The 18,570-nt window shown below is 44.2% G+C and overlaps 1 pseudogene; it reads right to left on the reverse strand.

Annotated features, from left to right (window-relative positions):
• Positions 1–256: 256 nt before the first annotated feature.
• Positions 257–18,570, reverse strand: part of LOC112069247 (solute carrier family 26 member 6-like) — a 39,417-nt pseudogene continuing 21,103 nt past the window's right edge.

Raw genomic sequence — 18,570 nt, forward strand, 5'->3', positions numbered from 1 at the left:
ATTTACATGTACATTTTAGTCATTTAGCAGACACTCATATCCAGAGCAACTGCAGGAGCAATTTGGGTAAAAGCCTTGCTCAAGGACACAACAACAGATGTTTCACCTAGTTTGCAATGTGTAACTAATGATGAAATGTGTAGGATATTATTTTGGAGAGAATAAAGAGTGCAGCTATGCTTCAGAAGTGTATTCAATCATACAAGTGCTGAATATGAAACAGATACACACAATAAATCACACAATAGATCTGCTCATTTTACTGATGTTTATTTAGCCATGGACTCAGAAACAATAATTTTTACTTTAAGATGTTGGAGTGTGTTCGATCAATGCTAGAAAATTACAAATCGTATTCAATGTATTCAAAGTAGATTAACTTAGATCATGAAATGAACAATTTAGTAAAATGTTCAAAATGCACATTCACATCCCCTTTAGAAAAATACAGAAAGATACAAAGATATTAGCTCTATAACAGTGTTCAAACTAGGGGAGAACTATACTCCCTTTGGCATTGATTTGACCATGAAATATATGATGTATAGATGTGGGTCAAGGCTACGTGATGCCAACCTGGACTGTATGATATGTTACGAATTCCAATTTGTTGTGGCTTACATTAGCTAGGTGGATAACGTTAGCTAGGCTAGGGGTTAGGGGAAGGATGCTATGTTGTTGCAAAGTAGCTAACATGTAGTAAGTAGGTGCTAATTAACTAAAATGCGAAAGTTGTCAGTGATATGATAGAAACACCTTTGGATAACAGAGTGAGTAGCTGCTATTCATACTCATTCAGTGGATATTGAACTACCATGTGTCTGTCTTAGGATGATTTACATAATTTTCAACATCATTATGATTACATCATCAGCAGTGAGGCTTAAGAAATAACCCATTGTATGTTTTCCCCTTGGCAATGAAACCATATAACCCTAGCCTATGAGAGACAGAGGACTTAGCTAGAGCTAATTTTATTAAAGCAATTGTAATTTACATGAACATTTTAGTCATTTAGCAGACACTCTTATACAGAGCAACTGACCGTTAGTGCATTCATCTTAAGATAGCTAGGTGGGACAACCACATATCTCAGTCATAGTAAGTACATTTTTCCTCAATCATCCATCCTCATCCATCAGCAAAGTCAGTGCTAGAAGGGGGAAAAAGGCAAGTGTGAGTGTTAGTTCATGAAAGGCAAGGGTGTTATATTTATATATACAGTACCAGTCTAAAGTTTGGACACACTTACTCATTCAAGGGTTTTTCTTTATTTTTTACAACACAACTGATTGGCTCAAATGTATGAAGAATGAAATAAATTACACAAAATAACTTTTAACAAGGCACAACTGTTAATTGAAATGCATTCCAGGTGACTACCTCATGAAGCTGGTTGAGCGAATGCCAAGAGTGTGCCATCAAGGCAAAGGGTGGCTACTTTGAAGAAATTCAAATGTAAAATATATTTCGATTTGTTTAACACTTTTTTGGTTACTACATAAAACCATTGAATGAGTAGGTGTGTCCAAACTTTTGACTGGTACTGTGTGTATATATATATATATATATATGGGTGAAGGCCCCTGAGGTACAGGACATATTACTGTCTGGGTCACACTGGCCCCCGGAGGAATGGATTAAATAGGATGAGGGAGATGGGGATGGTGAAGAGAACTGCTGACTAGACTACACATCTCAGGTGGCTGACAAATATTTTGCGGAATATTATAGTTTTATTTCACACACACACACAACACACACACACACACACACACACACACACACACACGGTGGTGGTGCATTCTCCTTCACAGAGAGGGAAGAGGTGAGGGGAACCAATGGGAAGCCAGGCAGCGGAAGGCGGAGTGACGAGAGGAGGAGAAGGAGGAAGGTGGAGTGGAAGGGAGGTGGAGTGGAAGAGGAACAAAGTGCTCTCTGTTGGTTACATCTTGGTAGTGCAGGTCAGGTCCTAATAGAAGAGGAGATATCAGAAGTGTCAGAAGGAACATAAGATATGATTCTGTGACTATRTGAMTGAATCCATTCCTAAGAAATAATAACAAGAAAGTAGCTCATAAAGTCCGCTCCACTCACCAGAGCATACTCATAGATGATGGGTACGTCTGAGGCCCCATGCAGTCGGAGGCTGTGAAGCACCGCGTCGTGGATCGTAGTGAACACACAGCTCTTAGGGATGGACTCAGAGAAGAAGCCTGCACTCRATAACTGCTCCACCACACAGACTGGAGGAAAGACAAACAAGGTTAGACAATACACACGTGAACCACAAACACACACACAGACAACACAAGCTAAGGCCAGAGTGACGAGCCTGAATTACCACACATACTAGTGGCGGTCGGTGCCGTTTAAGATGAGCGATGACGATTATTTTTTCATGAGCATGGCCTTACAGTGTTTCAATAGCATATTGGATGACTGTCATTCATATTCTATTCACCCAGTGAAACGTAACATCGATAGTTTTAGGCTACTACATGATACTCAAATGTTTCCTATACCCATCATGAGGTTGCTACAACCTAGCATATGAATGAACGTTTACAACGTAGGTGCACAGGTTGAGAGAAATTTTAGTAATCAAGGTAACAGACATTGACACATTCCATACCGCCTTACACACTTTTGCCAGCATGTAGCTGATCTGGAGCGTAATCATTAGTCCAACAGTTGCAAATGATAGTTTTTATTGGACAAATTCAGGTATCTTTACAATTGGCTCATTCATCCTCCCTCCTCTTCTCTTTAACTATTCCCCAGGTCGTTGCTGTAAATGAGAATGTGTTCTCAGTCAACTTAGCTGGTAAAATAAAATAAATGTTTCTCTGTTTGCTTCCGTTTAAGAATTTTTTTTCAACAGAATCGGCGGAATGAATACAACCCCTGATCAAAAAGCAAACACGTTTAAATTTCATATCAGCCATATACAAACAGCATGATCTCTTTTGATTGTTGTATAATTCCTTCTCGCATCTACGCGCTTTCCTCCTCTCACCTTTTCCCTTCGCATGTGGACTTCAGTAACAACACATCAGCTGTCTAAAACCAGGAGATAAAATCTTTCCAAGCCAAACCTTAATATAATAACCACTAACCTCTACACACAGTCTACATTGTTGTCACCATATTAATGTGAGTCTGGAAGTCGAGTTTACAGTCTAACCAGACACCTAGGTATTTGTAGTTGTCCACATATTCTAATTCAGAACCGTCCAGAGTAGTGATGCTGGACGGGCGGGTAGGTGTGGGCAGCGATCGGTTGAAGAGCATGCATTTAGTTTAACTTGCACTTAAGAGCAGTTGGAGGCCACAAATGGAGAGTTGTAGGGCATTGAAGCTCGTCTGGAGGTTAGTTAACACAGTGTCCAAAGAAGGGCCAGAAATATACAGAATGGTGTCGTCTGCGTAGAGGTGGATCAGAGACTCACCAGCAGCAAGAGCGACATCATTGATGTATACAAAGAAAAGAGTCGTCCCGAGGATTGAACCTTGTGGCACCCCCATAGAGATTGCCGGAGGTCCGGACAACAGGCCCTCCAATTTGACACACTGAAGTCTGTCTGAGAAGTAGTTGGTGAACCAGGCTAGGCAGTCGTTTGAGAAACCAAGGCTGTTGAGTCTGCCGATAAGAATGTGGTGATTGACAGAGTTGAAAGCCTCGGACAGGTCAAATAATACGGCTGCACAGTATTGTCTTTAATCGATGGCGGTTATGATATCATTTAGGACCCTGAGCGTGGCTGAGGTGCACCCATGACCAGCTCTGAAACCAGATTGCATAGCGGGGAAGGTACGGTGGGATTCGAAATGGTCGGGGATCTGTTTGTTAAGTTGGCTTTCGAAGACCTTAGAAAGGCAGGGTAGGGCCTCCCGGGTGGCGCAGTGGTCTAGGGCACTGCATCGCAGTGCTAGCTGTGCCACCAGAGACTCTGGGTTTGCGCCCAGGCTCTGTCGCAGCCGGCCGCGACCGGGAGGTCCGTGGGGCGACGCACAATTGGCATAGCGTCATCCGGGTTAGGGAGGGTTTGACCGTTAGGGATATCCTTGTCTCATCGCGCACCAGCGACTCCGGTGGCGGGCCAGGCGCAGTGCGCGCTAACCAAGGGGGCCAGGTGCACGGTGTTGCCTCTGACACATTGGTGCGGCTGGCTTCCGGGTTGGAGGCGCGCTGTGTTAAGAAGCAGTGCGGCTTGTTTGGGTTGTGCTTCGGAGGACGCATGGCTTTCGACCTTCGTCTCTCCTGAGCCCGTACGGGAGTTGTAGCGATGAGACAAGATAGTAATTACTAGCAATTGGATACCACGAAATTGCGGAGAAATGGGGGTAAAATTTAAAAGGAAAAAAAAGAAAGGCAGGGTAGGATAGATATAAGTCTGTAACAGTTTGGGTCTAGAGTGTCTCCCCCTTGGAAGAGGGGGATGACCGCGGCAGCTTTACAATCTTTGGGGATCTCAGACGATACGAAAGAGTGAGGAAGGCACTTTTAAAGAATAACCAGGCATCCTCTACTGACGGGATGAGGTCAATATCCTTCCAGGATACCCGGGCCAGGTCGATTAGAAAGGCCTGCTCGCTGAAGTGTTTTAGGGAGTGCTTGACACTGATGAGGTGTGGTCGTTTGACCATTTTGAACGCCGGCGATCACTGAGATCCTGGTTGAAGACAGGGGAGGTGTATTTGGAGGGCAGGTTGGTTAGGATGATATCTATGAGGGTGCCCGTGTTTACGAATTTGGGGTTGTACCTGGTAGGTTCATTGATAATTTGTGTGAGATTGAGGGCATCAAGCTTAGATTGTAGAATGGCCGGGGTGGTAAGCATGTCACAGTTTAGGTCACCTAACAGCACGAGCTCTGCAGATAGATGGGAGGCAATCAATTCACATATGGTGTCCAGGGCACAGCTGGGGGCAGAAGGTGGTCTATAGCAAGCGACAATGTAGAGAGACTTGTTTCTGGGAAGGTGGATTTTTAACAGTAGAAGCTCAAATTGTTTGGGTACAGACCTAGATAGTAAGACAGAACTCTGCAGGCTATCTCTGCAGTAGTTTGCAACTCCGCCCCCTTTGGCAGTTCCATCTTGTCGGAAAATGTTAGAGTTAGGGATGGAAATTTCAGGGTTTTTGGTAGCCTTCCTAAGCCAGGATTCAGACACGGCTAGGACATCCGGGTTGGCAGTGTGCTAAAGCAGTTAATTGGCAAAATTGGTATAGTAGCCTAAGAAATTTGCTGATGGACCTCTTCATCTAACAGTCCGACATGCTCTAGACAGCTAGTGGGCCGCGGCTAGCACACTAGCAGATGGGCATTCAGGGGACGTCGCGACGGAGGAGCCTGTTGAAAAAACCCCTCTGGCGGATTACATTGGTTGTCCAGTCGTGATGAATCGGCGGGGCTCCGTATCCGCAGTAAAAGGGGTCCAGGCCAATTGGCAAAATAAGCAATGTAGACCAAGGATTGGCTGATGGACCTCTTCAGCTAGCCGGGAGATGGGCCTAGAATAGGCTAACTCCAGGCTAATTGGTGCTTGCTACGGGACAAAGACATTAGCCAGGAGGAGTCACTCGGATAGCAGCTAGCTAGCTGCGATGATCCAGGTGAAAAGGTTCAGAGCTTGCGGTAGGAATCCGGAAATATGGAGAAGAAGTCCAATATGCTCTGGGTTGAAGCGCGCTGTGCAGACTGGCAGGAGTTGTCTGGGTTAAAGGTTAGCTGACCGCTAGCAGTGGCTAGCTGACTACTAACTAGTAGCAAGTTAGCTGGATAGCTTCTGTTGTGGGTTCCGGTTCTAAACTAAATAAAATAGCAGATACATACCACATTGGGTGAGGGAGTTGCAGGAGAGTATGTTGAAACTGAGGTTAAAAAAAAATATATATATATATATATATATATATATATATGCAAAGAAAAAATATATAAAAAGATATATACACGGGACACAACAAGACGAAGACAAAGATGCCTGACTGCTACGCCGTCTTGGATTCCCCCTAACATAGCACCCCTCTCTGTTTGAGTTTGAGCCGGGTGTTTGGGTAGGCTAAACTAGCTAGCTGCATTCGCTAGCTAAGTAAGTGAAAGTAAAAAATTTAAAGTCTAAATATCTCTCTCTCTTTCTCGCTTCTCCTTCACTTCTTAATTAATTAATTTGTTCAAAACTGTACAACTATTGTCTTTCTCACTCTTCGAGTCAACTACTCATCACATTTTATGCACTGCTAGCTAGCTGTAGCTTATGCTTTCAGTACTACGTTCATTCTCTGGACAACATGTCAGTTCATACTGCAAGAACTCTGATAGGTTGGAGGATGTCCTCCGGAAGTTGTTATAATTACTGTGTAAGTCTATGGAAAGGTGTGAGAACCACATGCCTCCTAGGTTTTGTATTGAAGTCAATGTATACAGAGGAGGACGGAAACTACGGTGCTACGCTACAGAGTGCTGTTGAATATACTGTAGACCTTCATAATCCAAGAATGGCGTAGCAGTCGGATGTGTCTTTGTCCTGTCTTGTCCCGTGTAAATAGTATTCGTATTTTTCGTATACATTTCGTATTTATTTTAATTTCACTTTCCATCTAGGAACTGAATATACATTCCTACATTCCGCCTCACCCAATGTGGTACGGACCTGCTATTTTTTATATACTTTTGAACCGTAACCCCAACTCAGAGCTAGCCAGATAACTAGCTACTAGCTAGTAGTCAGTTAGCCACTGCTGCGGTCTTCGCGCCTTAACTCGGACACAGCCAGCTTCAATACCGGGCCGATACCTGCCAGTCTGCAAGCGCGATATCAACCCAGAGCATATAGGACTGCTTTTTCTCTACCACATCACCGATTCCTGACGCAAGCTCTGGACAATACACCGTATTATCACAGCTAGCTAGCTGCAACCGAGTGGCTACAACTGGCTAACACCTCTGTCCCGAAGCAAGCACCAGTTGACTTAGCCTTGAGCTAGCCTCGAGCTAGGCCATCTGCCGCTAGCTGCAGCGGATATCAACCCAGAGCATATAGGACTGCTTTTTCTCTACCACATCACCGGATTCCTGACGCAAGCTCTGGACAATTACACCGTATCATCACAGCTAGCTAGCTGCAACCGAGTGGCTACTACTGGCTAACACCTCTGTCCCGAACAAGCACCAGTTAGCCTTGAGCTAGCCTCGAGCTAGGCCCATCTGCGCGCTATGCTGCAAGCGCGATATCAACCCAGAGCATATAGGATGCTTTTTCTCTACCACATCACCGGGATCCTGACGCAAGCTCTGGACAATTACACCGTATCATCACAGCTAGCTAGCTGCAACTGAGTGGCTACTACTGGCTAACACCTCTGTCCCGAAGCAAGCACCAGTTAGCCTTGAGCTAGCCTCGAGCTAGGCCCATCTGCCGGCTAGCTGAAGAGCTAGTGCCACTGCCACTGCGCACGAACTAGCACAGTTAGCAAACACATTCTACAATTCACAACTTCGCCACGCCATCTGGCTTGGATTCTCTGTCGACACAAACCACGTCAGAGCAGACCCCCTCCGTCTGAGCAGACCACCCTCCGGGCTACTAACTTTACCACGCCGGCGTGGCTAGCTTTAGTTGCGAGGCCCTCCTCTGCCCATCTTACGGCTGCCCCCTGGACACTATGATCACTTGGCTACATAGCATTGCATGCTTGACCTGTCCATTAATTCACGGTACGTCCATTCTGTTTATTTGTGTCTTATCTGTCGGCTCTGTGCTTTAATCTCAGGATCTTGTGTGTAGTTTAATCCGACCCTCTCTGCCTAGTCATCGCCCATTTTTTACCTGTTGTTGCTGGTGTCAGACTAGCACACTCTGTTATTGCTGCCTGTTATCTGTACCTGTGTTTTAGCTAGCTTCTCCAATTCAAGACCTGCAAATCACTTTATGCCTTATTGGTATAGTCTCTCTCAAATATCAATATGCCTTGCATTACTGTTTTCAGCTAGTTTTTCATTGTCATGTGTTTGGTTTGCCAATGGACCCTCTTTCCACTCTCCGTACCTCTGAATACCCCCTTTGTCCCACCCCCCACACATGCTGTGACCTCACCCATTAGGACCGTAGCATGCTCCAGAGATACACCTCTCGTAATCATCACCAGTGGCTGGGCTTGCTCCGCTGTACCCCGCGCCCCTTCCTATAGCCTCCTGTCTGCACATTATTGCCCAGATATGCTATTCTACCAAGCGCCAAATAAATCTGGTCCCTCCTTTCATTCTTTGTCCCAAGCGCTCTAGGCGACCAGTTTTGGATAGCCTTTAGCCGCACCCTTCATTCCTACTACTCCTCTGTTCCTCGGGTGATGTGGAGGTAAACCCAGGCCGCTGCTGTCCCCAGTCACCCTCATTTTGTTGACTTCTGCGATCGAAAAAGCCTTGGCCGCAATGCATGTCAACATCAGAAGCCTCCTCCCTAAGTTTGCCTTACTCACCGCCTTTTAGCACCTCTGGCAATCCTGATGTCCTTCCGTGTCCGAGATCCTGGCTTAGGAAGGCCAACACCAAGAAATCTGAGATTTCCGATACCCAACTGATAAACTTTCCGTCTAGATAGAACTTGCCAAGGGGAGAGTTTGCAATCTACTGCAGAGATAGCCTGCAAAGTCTGTCATACTTCCAGGTCTATGCCCAAACAGTTCGATTACTTCTAATTTTAAAAATTAATCTCTCCAGAAATAAGTCTCTCAACGTTGCCTGCCTGCTACCGTGGACCCCCCTCAGCTCCAGCTGTCGCCTGGACACACCATCTTTGAATTGATCAGCTCCCATCTACTCAGAGTTTGTTCTGTTTGGTGCCACTGGGCATATGCTTAACACACGCGCAGTCCTACATCCAAGCTTGTATGCCTCATCTCACACAAATCATCAAGGAACCCACCAGGTACAGAGGATACCCAAAATGCCGTAAAAGACATGGCACCCTAATAGACATTATCCTGACCGTGAACCTGCCCCTCAGTAATACACCTCTGCTGTCTTCAATTCAGATCTCAGCGATTCACTGCCTCATTGCCTTGTATCCGCCACGGGGTCTGCAGGTGCAAACGACCACTCCCGTCATCCTAACTGTCAAACGCCTCGCGCTAAAAACACGTTCTTGCGAGCAGGCCTTTCCTAATCGATCCTGGCCCGGTACCCTTGGAAGGATATTGACCTCATTCCGTCATTGAGGATGCCTGGCATCTTTTACATGTTAGCTGTCCTCGCACGCATACATCCAAGGTACAAGCATGCTGCCGTTCAAAAAAATGAGAACCAGAAACTAGATTAGCCCTTTGGTTCATCTCCAGACCTGACTCCTCCGACCAGCAGCACAAAACCATCGCTGTTGCCAATAACTGCAATAGCATTCGAAGAGCCCCGCGATATGCAGACTGTTTAGGGAAGTCGGAACCAATACACGCAGTCAGTCAGGACAGCAAGGCCAAGCGTTTTTAAGCAGATATTCGCATCTGTAGCTCTAACTCCCAAAAAGGTTCTGATAGTCCGTAAGTCCATGGAGAACAAGGAGCACGTCCCTCCAGCTGCCCACTGGCACTGAGCTAGGTAACACGGTCACCACCGATAAATCCGGATAATCGAAGGGACGCTTCAACAGCATTTGCTCAATGGCTGGCCATGCCTTCTTCCTGCGACTCCAACCTTGGCCAACAGCCCCGCCCCCCCCGCTGCTACCTCGCCCGCCGTCCCACTTTAGTGTGTCTCTCCCCTTCCTTTTACCCACAATCTCAGATAGTCAGATGGTCTGAATAAGAGCTGGAAAACCTGGACCCATCAACTAAATCAGCTGGCTTGACAATTGGACCCCCCTTAAGTTTCTGGAAACTGTCCCGCCGCCAATTTGGTCGCACCCCCTATTACACGACCTGGTTTCAACCTTCTCCGTCGTTATCATCTGAGATCCCAAGGAATTGGAAAGCTGCCGCGGTTCATCCTCCCTCTTCAAACGGGGGAGACACCTGCGACCCAAACTGTTACAGACCTATATCCACCGCCTGGCCTATCTAGGGTCTCGAAAGCCAAGTCAACAAACAGATCACTGACCATTCTCGAATCCCACCGTACCTTCTCCGCTGTGCAATCGCGTTTCAGAGCCGTCACGGATGCACCTCAGCCACGCTCAAGGTACTAAAAGACATCATAACCGCCATCGATAAAGACATACTGTGCAGCCGTTTCATGACCTGGCCAGGCTTTCACTCTGTCAATCACCATCATTCTTATCGGCAGACTCAGTAGCCTCGGTTTTCAAGACTGCCTTGCCTGTTCACCAACTACTTCTGCAGACAGAGTTCAGTGTGTCAAATCGGAGGGCATGTTGTCCGGTCCTCGCATCTCTATGGGGGTACCACAGGGTTCAATTTCGGGCCGACTCTTTTCTCTGTATACACAATGATGTTGCTCTTGCTGCGGGCGATTCCTGATCCACCTCTACGCAGACGACACCATTCTATATACTTCCGGCCCTTCTTGGACACTGTGTATCTAACCTCCAAACGAGCTTCCAATGCCATACAAAACACTCCATTCGTGGCCTCAACTGCTCTTAACGCTAGTAAACCAAATGCATGCTTCTCAACCGCTCGCTGCCTGCACCCGCCACGCCCGCTAGCATCACCACTCCTGGACGGTTCCGATAAATATGTGGACATACATAAGTACCTAGGTGTCTGGTAGACTGAAACTCTCCTTCCAGACTCATATCAAACATCTCCAATCCAAAATCAAATCAAGAAACGGCTTCTATTCGCAACAAAGCCTCCTTCACTCACGCCGCCAAACTTACCCTAGTAAAACTGACTATCCTGCGATCCTCCGACTTCGGCGATGTCATCTACAAAATAGCTTCCAACACTCTACTCAGCAAACTGGATGCAGTTATCAACGGTGCCATTCGTTTGTTACTAAAGCACCTTTATACGACCCACCACTGCGACCTGTATGCCCTAGGCGGCTGGCCCTCGCTACATGTTCGTCGTCAGACCCACTGGCTCCAGGTCATCTACAAGGCTATGCTAGGTAAAGTGCCGCCTTATCTCAGTGTCACTGGTCACGATGGCACACCCACCGCAGCACGCGCTCCAGCAGGTGTATCTCACTGATCATCCCTAAGCTAAAAACCTCATTTGGACGCCTTTCCTCCAGTTCTCTGGCTGCACTGCGACTGGAACGAATTGCAAAAATCTCTGAGTTGGAGACTTATCTCCCTCAACAACTTTAAAAATCTGCTATCGCAGCAGCTAACCGATCGCTGCAGCTGTACATAGTCCATCTGTAAACTACCCACCCAATTACCTACCTCACCCCCCATACTGCTTTTATTTATTACTTTTCTGCTCTTTGTCACACCCATCACACAGCATACCAATATCTCTTCTTGCACATGATCCATCTGATTTATCACTCCAGTGTTAATCTGCTAAATTGTAATTATCGATTTATTGCCTACCTCATGCCTTTTGCACACATTGTATATAGATTCTCTTTTTTTCTACCATGTTATTGACTTGTTTATTGTTTACTCCATGTTGTAACTCTGTGTTGTCTGTTCACACTCTATGCTTTATCTTGGCCAGGTGGCAGTTGCAAATGAGAACTTGTTCTCAACTACGCCTACCTGGTTAAATAAAGGTGAAATAAAAATAAAAAAATAAAATTTGCAAACATTGTGGTTTATAAATGATTTGTGACGTGAAATGTATTAGTATATAGTTTATGTTATATGTTTGACTATTTTTTTTTCGCAGAATTCACTGAAGAAGATAGTCCTCCCCTTCCTCCTCTGAGTAGCCTCCACTGACACATACTCACCTTGGCATCCAGTTAAATAAATGTCAATGTCAATCTTTCTGTAGTTTAGGAATATCTGCAAAAAAAGAAAGTGAGAGACAGAGAAGGTCAAAAAAGAAGTCAATTTTTCTCTCAGGGACTGTTTTTGTTACACCGTTTGTTACACAGTTTGATTTATCTTGTTTTTCTCTTCCATCCCTCTTCATTTCCACCTCCTCTTTCTATCTGTGCCTCTTTTATGTACATAGGGTACATAGAAATATAATTTAGGCCTGGCAACTCACAGAACACAAGACCTTTGTTTGTTTTGAGCACAAGGCCACACAGGAGAACGACTGCAAACAATGTTACAAAAGAGACCAATAAGAGACTAAACTAATAATAACACATTTCTGAAAACATCTGTTAACCTAACCTCTCTTTCTCTCTCTCCCTCTCACTTTCCTTGTCTCCTCTCTATCCCCTTTGCACTCAAACCCCAATCCTTCATCACCATTGTTCAAAAACACACACTCATACGTTTTTCAGCGTCTTCACAGTGGCCGTGTCAGCAAAGTTGGTTGTGGATAGGTCCAGGATGATGGTGTGTGTGTCGTTGACGGAGCTCCTCCCCATCTCTCCTTCTCCTCTGGTACTGGACGTCTGGGTTATGTGATCATCGCCATGAATACCAGTTTTAGAGTCCTGGTCGAACCCGTTACCTTGCTGTTCAAAGGCCCAGTTCACCTTAGATTGACAGATAGACAGAGTTTCAATGTTTACTCTGCTCTGATAAAATACACATTTCAAAAGCATTATGGGCTAGCCTAGGTGCACCTGGAGGTTGTATTGAAGCACTAAATTTAGCACAGCGGTAGATTTATGTAAACTGAAAAGATTTCGATATGGAGCCACCCTAGATTTGGCCCATGGGGGAACGTGGCAGCAATTTTTTTAATAGCCGTATATGATAACACTATTTTACAATTCAGAAGGTCTATCTTGAGAAAAACACACAGATTTATCTAACATGAAAAAATTTAGTTATGGAGCCACCACAGATTTGGACTACGTAACATTGCAAAAATCTGAAACTTTCTGTCCAAAATTGATGCAGGAAAATGAATCAATGCATTTGTCACTTATAGGTTAGACTACTGCAATGCTCTACTTTCCGGCTACCCAGATAAAGCACTAAATAAACCTCAGTTAGTGTTTAAACGGCAGCAAGAATCTAGAGTAGAACCCCAAAATTGTATCATATTACCCCAGTGCTAGCATCTCTACACTGGCTTCCTGTTAAGGCTAGGGCTGATTTCAAGGTTTTACTGCTAACCTACAAAGCAATACCTGGGCTTGCTCCTACCTATCTTTGCGATTTGGTCCTGCTGTACATACCTACACGTACGCTACGGTCACAAGACGCAGGCCTTCTTACTGTCCCTAGAATTTCTAAGCGAACAGCTGGAGGCAGGGCATTTTTATGGAAGTGTCTGCCTATCCATGTGAGAGAAGCAGACTCGGTCTCGACCTTTTAGTCTTTATTTAAGACTAATTTCTTCAGTAGGTCTTATGATTGAGTGTAGTTTGCCCCAGGAGTGTGAAGGTGAACGGAAAGGCACTGGAGCAACGAACCGCCCTTGCTGTCTCTGCTTGGCCGGTTTCCCTCTCTCCACTGGGATTCTCTGCCTCAAACCCTATTACATAGTCACTGGCATAGTGATGCTCTTCCATGCCATCAGTAGGAGGGGTGCGTCACTTGAGTGGGTTGAGTCACAGACGTGATCTTCTTGTCCTGGTTGACGCCCCCCTCTTGGGTTYGTTCCGTGGGGGAGATCTTCGTGGGCTATCCTCGGTCTTGTCTCAGGATAGTAAGTTGGTGACCAGAAGACCACTGGCCACCCCTCATAGCCTGGTTCCTCTCTAGGTTTCGGCCTTTCTAGGGAGTTTTTCCTTAAACACCGTGCTTCTACACCTGCATTGCTTGCTGTTTGGGGTTTTAGGCTGGGTTTCTGTACAACACTTTGTGACATCAGCTGATGTAAGGGCTCTATACATACATGTGATTGATTGATTGGACCCTGGGGGCTGTGGCGGCCATCTTACAAAAAGGCCACTGTCAGTAATACAATGTTAGATAAACACACCAAATTTGGCACAGAGGAAGATGCATGTACCCTGAAAAGATTTAGATATAGACCCATCATAGATCTGGCCCTTGGATCGTGACAGACATTTTACTAAAAGGTTGCAGACTGTACCACTACTTTACTAACCTTTAATCTACAAAAAGTTATTGCCTATACTTCTTTTATGTATTTTTGGCCTATACTTTTTGCCCTGCATCACCTGAAAACCAAAAACTGTATCAGTAACACAGTATATTACAGTAGGCCAAATTGTAGAATAAATACATTTTCTGAGATGAATGCAGTGGAGGTGAGTTAAAACACACACATAAAACCACCCTCGGCCAAACACAGAATAATATTTTGGATTACTGGTTAAGACGTTTGGTCCCGGAGCGGGAGACCGGGGTTCACGTCCTACCACATGAGGTATTTAACAAATGGCCACTAAAGCTACTTTGGAAAAATATCCCAGCCAATGAGGTGGAATAGTGAACTATTATCTCAGGTTATGTTTCAGTCAGAAATGTGCCTGTCGAGCAAAATATTTGAATTTCAACCAGTTTTTCTAATTCCAGCTGATTATAATGGACTGCAATTGGAAGAAATTCAAGTCTATAACAGAGTTTAGTCTGATATGGATTTTGCTGGTAACTGTTGATTTGAAACAGCATCGGGTAAAGGTGTATTTCAGGCACCCTCATGGACMTCTAAAATCATCATTCAAAAATAATGACTGCGTCAGTGGAGACATACACAGAATAGAAAGAGATGAGTACAGCATCAAAGGCCCTGACACTAACTAGCTAATTTACTAGTGGCTACTAGGCAAAATAAACTCCTGTCCTTTTTAGGGTTCGTAAATCTAGCTCCGTTTCTTTTATATATGATGTCTCAATCTCTAAATTTTTCCAGGGTACATTAATCTACCTCTGTGCCAATTGTGGTGCATTTATCTCAAGAAAGGCCCTCAGAAGTGTAACATTTTATTACCGACAGTGGCCATTTGTAAGATGGCCACCATGGCCCCCAGGTGCCAAATGTGTGGTGGCTCCAGATGTAAATATTTTCAAGCTACATAAATCTACCTCTGTGCCAGATTTGGTGTGTTTATCTCAAAACAATCTGTTTAATTTGTAAAATATTGTTGCCATATGCTGCCATTTAGAAAAATGTCTGCCACACCCCAGGGGCCAAATCTGGTGTGGCTCCATATCTGAATCTTTTCAGGGTACATACATCTACACAATTGTTTTGCTTAAATGCCTCACTATACTGTAGTACATCACACTACACACCTGTCCGTTGATGGGTCGTTCAACTAGGGCAATGGCTGTCTGGTTCAATTTCAGGTCTGGGGAACCTTTCTCTACATCCCCCTTGTCATCTGGATGGACTGTACTGTTGGGTAGGTGTCCATTGACACCATCCTGTGAAGGGAATAGAAATAAGATTACTAACAGTATAATTTTTTGTGTCTTTGTTAGAAAATACACTACAGTTCAAAAGTTTGGGGTCACTTAGAAATGTCCTTGTTTTTTAAAGTGTTATGAATTTTATGAATAATGACTAAATTGTGTATACTTTTAACGTAGAACTATAACTAACAGAATTCTACCCTGTCACTATATGATTGTATGAAATGTATTATAATCATAAATTTATAAATCTGATGTGTGTAGTTTTAGGGTGAATTAGAACAAGGACTTTTTGTTCCTTTTTAGTATGTAAGCAGGGTGCAAGTGTGAAACAAATGATAAGAGGAGCTATCGACAGACAAGCTGTACTACTGTGTTCCTTACAGGACATTCTGTCCCCACCCAGGGAGGGGAGAGACATTGGGCTTGTAGTAGATTGTATAACAGGTGGCAGACAATGTATGAGAAGGTGAAGACTTGTGAACTATATTGTCATTGTCTTTGAGGAGGAGGGACAGTTATGACGAAATGAGAGGTGTATAAACCAATGTACATGTAAGGATGGGCAGAGCTCTCGTAAATACTATTGTAGACTGGCATCTGTCTTTTTAATTTCAACAAGAACCTTACAAATTCTTGGTAACAGACCGAGTAGTTTAATTGAAGTTCAGTTTATGAACATTGAGAACATAATTATCATAACATAAAGAAAAACACATTTTTCGTCCATTAAAGTAACATCAAATTTATCAGAAATAAAGTGTAGGCATTGTTAATGTTGTAAATGACTATTGTAGCCAGAAACGGATGATCTTTAATGGAATATCTACATAGGCGTACAGAGGCCCATTTATCAGCAACCATCTCTCCTGTGTTCCAATGGCACGTTGTGTTAGCTTATCCAAGTTCATCATTTTAAAAGGCTAATTGATCATTAGAAAACCCTTTTGCAATTATGTTAGCACAGCTGAAAACTGTCCTGATTAAAGAAGCATTAAAACTGGTCTTCTTTAGACTAGTTGAGTATCTGGAGCATCAGCATTTGTGGGTTCGATTACAGGCTCAAAATGGCCATAAACAAAGACCTTTCTTCTGAAGCTCGTCCATCTATTCTTGTTCTGAGAAATGAAGGCTACTCCATGCGAGAAATTGCCAAGAAACTGAAGATCTCATACAACGCTGTGTACTACTCCCATCACAGAACAGCACAAACTGGCTCTAAGCAGAATAGAAAGAGCAGCGGGAGGCCCCGGTGCMCAACTGAGCAAGAGGACAAGTACATTAGAGTGTCTAGTTTGAGAAACAGATGCCCCACATGTCCTCAACTGGCAGCTTCATTAAATAGTGAAGAGGCAACTCCGGGATGCTGGCCTTCTAGGCAGAGTTCCTCTGTCCGGTGTCTGTTCTTTTGCCTATCTTAATCATTTATTTTTATTGGCCAGTCTGAGATATGGCTTTTTCTTTGCAACTCTTTGCAACTCTAGAAGGCCATCATCCCGGAGTTGCTTCTTCATTGTTGACGTTGACCGGTGTTTTGGGGGTACTATTTAATGAAGCTGCCAGTGACCCCAAACTTTTGAACGATAGCGTATATGTGTTGGATGTGTGTGTGTATTATACCTGTTTTTTTGCCTCCTTTTTGGCTTTATTTTTTTCTTTCTTGTCTTTCCTCTTTTCTTCAGTGTCTCTTTTCTTCTTTTTCATCAGCAGCTTCCCAATATCAATTCCACTCTGTGTAAGAAAATGAAATGGAGCGCTTGAGATAAAGAGAGTGAAGGAGAGAGAAAGCAATTCAGAGAAAGAGGGCTATTGAGAGAATGACACACAAACACTAGTGATGCGTGGGTGAGCTGTTTGTTCACCCGCACCCACCCACAATTGCTAATAACACATTTTCAACTACAGGGGTGTGTCAGAAATATTTGTGCTATTTTCACAGAGGGATTTATGAGCGTGAGGTGGAAGTGGCACAAAAGGACTGGGTTTTGATGAATAAAAAGATTGTAGGTGTGACGAGGGCATGGCCACTCACTGGCCAATCAACGCGTTTCATGGCCTAATGTCGTGTCCACATGCTATCGGAGTTATCGGAAGCTACTAGTTCCCAGTGGGAAATTTCACTTGATTGACCCCGAATCCAAGTCAGAATAACAAGTGGGAAACTCTGAGAAAATGTTGTTAGCCGAGTGGCCGAGTTGTGACGTTTCACCACTGACCTTTTACTCTTTCAACCAAAAGATGACAACAAATTCCTTATCAATATGAATAATAAAGCTAGTCTGACCATATTGTAAATGTTAAGCAAGCTAGCTAACTTAATTATTGGCAACGTTAGCAAGCTTATCAAGCTATCTAAATCTTATTGGTTGAAGAATTGTTCAAAGTTCAGAAGCACTTGAACACATCCACGTCAGACTTACGACTTCCCACGAGCAAGTGAAGCCAGCCTAATATGGCATGCCGTTGTCTCAAGTTCATTGACAGTCTTTGCATTGTAATCAACTCTGAATATTCCTAGTAGAACACTTCAACCAAAGAACCGTATGCACATTTTTTTTCTTCCGATGAGCACTGATTTTGTATCTTATTATTACTGGAATGTTCAGAGTTCTCGACTGACATGAATGTATTGTTCATTTAACTTATTTTACCTTTCTGCTCTTTTGCACACCAGTATTTCTACTTGCACATCATCATCTGCACATCTATCACTATTCTTGCCACTATAGGGGGTGCTGTTTCGCATTAGCATAATTTGCTCAACAGATTAAACGGCTTCCTAATAAATTCTTGCTCGTACAATATGCATATTATTGTTATTATTGGATAGAAAACACTCTCTAGTTTCTATAGCCGTTGGAATTTTGTCTCTGAGGGGTACAGAACTCAATCTACAGCACTTTTCATGATAGGGAGTCAGATTTCAGACATCCTGGCCCCTGATCTGGAGTCAGTTTAAAGGTCCCTGTAAATGCTATGGAGAAACAGACACGTCTTACGTCTTCCCCTGGATGTCAGTACGTGATGACGCTTTGAATGGAGTCGATTGCGCAATCAGGGGCTGCATAAAAGAGCAAATACCGGAAGTAGCATCCCTTTGCTGCCTGCGTCTTGCGCACGGAGGACGTCGGACTCGCCTCATTCCAAGCGTTTGTTTAGCCAGTAATATTTCTCTGGTCATGTTTTTACTCGTTAGAGGTGTTAA

Source organism: Salvelinus sp. IW2-2015, unplaced genomic scaffold (genome assembly GCF_002910315.2).
Source record: "Salvelinus sp. IW2-2015 unplaced genomic scaffold, ASM291031v2 Un_scaffold948, whole genome shotgun sequence".
In the NCBI taxonomy this organism is placed as follows: domain Eukaryota; kingdom Metazoa; phylum Chordata; class Actinopteri; order Salmoniformes; family Salmonidae; genus Salvelinus; species Salvelinus sp. IW2-2015.